The sequence below is a fragment of the Frankliniella occidentalis genome, unplaced genomic scaffold (genome assembly GCF_000697945.3).
Source record: "Frankliniella occidentalis isolate FOCC.00 unplaced genomic scaffold, Focc_3.1 Scaffold1, whole genome shotgun sequence".
Lineage (NCBI taxonomy): Eukaryota > Metazoa > Arthropoda > Insecta > Thysanoptera > Thripidae > Frankliniella > Frankliniella occidentalis.
The window spans coordinates 4,658,228-4,662,569 of record NW_026267131.1 but is presented as its reverse complement, the minus strand read 5'-3'; the positions used below and the strand labels follow the sequence as shown (position 1 = coordinate 4,662,569).

The 4,342-nt window shown below is 54.5% G+C and overlaps 1 protein-coding gene across 1 annotated transcript in view; it reads right to left on the bottom strand.

The window, feature by feature from the left end:
* The window catches only part of LOC113217307 (maternal protein exuperantia), a 542,899-nt gene that overhangs the window by 510,877 nt on the left and 27,680 nt on the right, over positions 1-4,342 (bottom strand). The window lies entirely within an intron of this gene.

Sequence of the window (4,342 nt, the reverse complement as noted above, 5' to 3'; positions counted from 1 at the left end):
CTCTCTCTCTCTCTCTCTCTCTCTCTCTCTCTCTCTCTCTCTCTCTCTCTCTCCATGCGCAAGTGCGTGACTCTGGCGTGCCCCTCTCTCTCTCCCACCCTCCTTGGAGAGTGTGCGTGTGTGTGTGTGCGCGCGCGCGTATGTGTGTGTGCTTTGCATGAGAAAGAAGCTCAAGGACTCGTGCTCATGGTCTGCAGCAGTGTTGTAGATAGCGTGCGTGGTCGGCATACAGAGCGCCCCGCCCCGCCCAGCACCTACCTGCCTAACCGCAGCTCCCACCGACGTACCTCGCGGGGGAAGGGAGAAGAAGAGCTTAGCTCGGCCTTAAACGCCACCCCCCCCCCTCTTCCCCTTCCCCACAATTATGATAGATCGCTTATACAAACAGAGCCAGAAGAAGCCGTCCGGACGACGGCGGCCTGGCGTCGGTTGGCACGGCACGACGGGGGAGGAAAAGTAGACAGACACGCCTACCGCGGGACTGGAGCGGAGCGCGAGCGGTACACGAGCGGTGCACGGCCTCGTCGCATGAGAGTATATAAGGGGGAGGAGGGGGAGAGCGAAGGAAAATTAGAAGGGAGAGGAAGAAGGGGAGGAGGAGGGGGAGAGGGACGAGAGGGAGGGTTTCAGGGTAAAATTCCCATGGTGACTCGCATAGGATAGACTCTCCTGTGGGCAGCCATGGGCCATGCCATGGGCATGTCCCTGAAATGGGCACATCATGGGAACCCATGGCCCGTATGAACAGATGGCTTCACCATGGCCAGGCCAGGTGTTCCTATGAAGCTTGTCTTAAGACCAGTGTTCGTATTCGAATGGGCACCTTACCTTCCCATGGGTGTAATTTGCATTGTTATTCGAAGACTAAGCCAAAGTATCAATAATAAGCAGGACTTTGCCGGCTTGTACCGGGTGCATATTACCAAACTTAAAGTCGATGTTCCAATAACAACAGATTTGACAGTGTTCTCAACTTTTGTGGGGAATCATTCCTCTGGAGGAGGGGCGCTGCTAAAGCCTCCAAATTCTCAGAAGCGTCGCCGCCTCGAGTTAAAATAATTAGCACCTCCGCGATGGAGCCCGGTCCCGCCAGCTTTGTGTGGACTGAGGAGACGGAGAGTAAATAATTAAGGTGTGTCTCTTTGGCACCGCTGAACGCAGCAGTCACTGCTGCGGCGTGTCTCCTGGGAACGGCGGAGGGGGAGTGGAGAGGGTGGGAGGGAGGAGGAGAAAGAAGAGGAGGAGGGGGGCGGTTAGAGAGGAGGAGAAAGGGGAGTTAGCATGATCGCTGCGTGGGCGCCGTGGCGGCTTCGGCAGAGATCTGCAGCAGCAACGTTCCCCGGGGAGGCGGTAGGGGGGCAGGGAGGGGATTCTAGCAGAGGGCAATGTGCTGGCTAGGCGAAAGAAGGAGACACCATGTCCATATACAAACACACGAATCCACACACGCACACACACACACACACACACCTTTACGCCAGATCATAGCGTGCCCCGGGGGTCGTCCTCGGTGGTGTTGTCCTGAGTGTTACGGGAGGCGTGTGTGGAGGTACGTACATTGAACGGCATCGGGAACACGTTACTGCCCAGAAGCTGTACGCGACGCCCTCACCTGAACTCCCGCTATGTGTCGGGCTTCTAACCCCCCTATCGTCTCTCTCTCTCTCTCTCTCTCTCTCTCTCTCTCTCTCAGGTGGAGGAGAGGGGGTTAGGGTCCACAACGCCAGAGCGCGGCCCCCGGCGAGGTTCATTGTACGAAGTACAGTGGTGCCGGGGGCGGTGGGGGCGGTGGGGGCGGCATGGGCCCAGGGGTTGCTGTGTCGGCGCGACGACAACACCAAACAGGCAGAGCGTTGCGCTCCCGCGCGGGCCGTGGGCCGGAATCCAGACAACTCCCAAAAACCCAAACAGTACGACACTCTCAAAGTATTTGGTTGGACAACGTGATACGCACTTTCAGGCGGACTGAAACACATCAGTTGACAGTAATTAGGGCTCCTCTCCCTCCACGCCTCCGGCGATTTGACGTTCCGAGGGATGAAAAGGGGAATGCGGGGAGGGAGACTAATTCATCACCTCACCTCACGCTTCCCCTAATGCGCGTAACAAAAAAATAAAAAAATAATAAGATAAGCTGTCTGTACAGATACATAGACAAAAACGAGATGACTGATGAATAAGTTATAGAGCTAAATATTTTGCTATTTTTTACGATATATAGCCAAAAATGGTAAGTGACACAGCTGCAATTTTAGCTACACAGCTCAATTTTTAGCTTGGTAGCTAACTTTTTTCGACATAGCCAAATAGTTAGTTATTCTGCAGCTATTGGTTTAGCTCTACTTCTTCTTTTTTGGTGGGGAGGAGGGCTGGCTCAGCCCCGAAAAGCCGCGCCGCTACCCCACTTACCCCTCTTCCTGCTCGCCGTCGTTCACAACCAGTATCACGATTACGGATCGCCCCCAGCCCTTGCTGTAATAAACTTGACCCTAGATTGTCGTCTGTGGCTTACGAACGCCCCCCCCCCCTGCGATAGCGCGGCTGTGCATTATGGTCCGTGGGGCCATGGAGGCACCCACGCGTCCCGGGGACCGTGCGTCAGCCACGTGACATAGCTACGCGCCGCCACCAACCTCGCTACCGCACGGGCTGGCCGCGGGAGGTGAAGCGGTGCACCCGTTTGGTTGAGGGCCCTGATCCATTTCGAACCCCATACGCAATTTGTATCCCACCGTAAAAAAGTCAAATCCATAATAAGAGTGGCCATCACCACCAACCATAACATGAGCCTCAACATGAGCATACGTTAAAAAAATGAATATAAAAAAGTACATCTAAACAGGAAAAAAAAAGATGCTAAGTCGTGCCATTTGACGGGTGGTAAATAAATTTTCAGTTAAGTGCATCTATGAAGGCACTGAAGAGGGCTCAAGATATTAAAATTAGTGCCTTATTTGTAAAGTCATTAAACCTTTCGTGCCATTATTTTGAAAGGTGGGACTAAGCATTTTTTTTAGTGCGGCTGCGAGAGCGCCTGTAGCATAGGCAAACCCGCGGCGCACCGGGAGCCTGCGGGTCTGCCTATGCCGAGGTTCGCGGGCGCTATCCCCGCTGCTGGGCTGGTGAACGGTCCCCCAAACCCTCGATACATACGTGCCCAGGCCAGATGCTGCAGCTGCTGGCCGTTTTTCCTCCTGTCACGTCACTCTCACTGAGACTCGGTCAGGGGCATAAGCCCCCCCCCCCCGCCCCCTCTCCGGCAACAGCCAAAAAAGACCGCGCCTGTAGAACGTCGGGAGCAGTATACCAGGATGATAACGAATCCGTTGACAGCGCACTACGGTTCTCATGCGGACTCGGGCGTCTAACTAAGTGAGAGTTACCGGACTTAAAACCGCGCCTGGCGCTCTATAGGACACCGTGTACCCACGCGTGTATCAGAGCCTGACGCCGCACTGCCGTGTTGAAGGTTTGCATGTACTCCGTATTGGGCAGAAGGGGAGTGGCGAGAGTGGGCACACCGGCTACACTATGCTGCGTCCGCTCAGATTCAACGGCTGCAGAACTTCAGTTTGAAATAAAATAATACTTTGAAAGGTTCTATAGACTTGCTTGCTTCGCAGGGGACTTTTTGTCTGCACCGAACTGAGTTTGGTACTACCGACCAAGTTCACGCGTTCAACACTTTAGACCCGCTTAGACTCCTACAGAAACACAGGAGTGAGACTATACTTTTGTCCAGGAAAAGGAATAATCTTTGCCAACCAAACCAGAATTTTCTACCAAACAACAACAACAACAACAACAACAAATTGCAACAACTGCACACAAAGTCTCCCATTGTATAGGGGCGGTGCTCCACTCTCGGAGTTCCAGCTAGTTTTAGCGGTGCACCCCCATACACTGGTTTGCAGAGTTTCTGTCGCAGTTACTCCAGCCCCCCCCCCCCTCTTTTTTTCCCCGGACCGCCGCACGTCACGCGCTGCTTCACAAAACATCTCGGGGTGGAAACGTATTCCCCATCCGCATAATGACGCGACAGCAGGGGGCCGAGGCATATCGTAATGTAAAGCACAAGTGAATTTTACTCTTTTTACTTTTTTTTTTACTTTGAGAAAGGGGGGGGGGGCTTGAGAGGTGGTGGGAGGCCATCCAATTTGTAGCTTTCCGCGGCGAGAGGAGAGAGGGGGAGGATGGGGGGGGATTCGGGGAAAGGGGCGCTGGGAGCGGATCCGTTACGCCCCCACCACGAGGTATGCGCCGCGATCCCTCCTCCTCGAGAGCCTCAGCTCAAGGGTCCTTCACCGCGCGCGCGGGTGGTGGGCCTGAGGGGAGGGCTGCG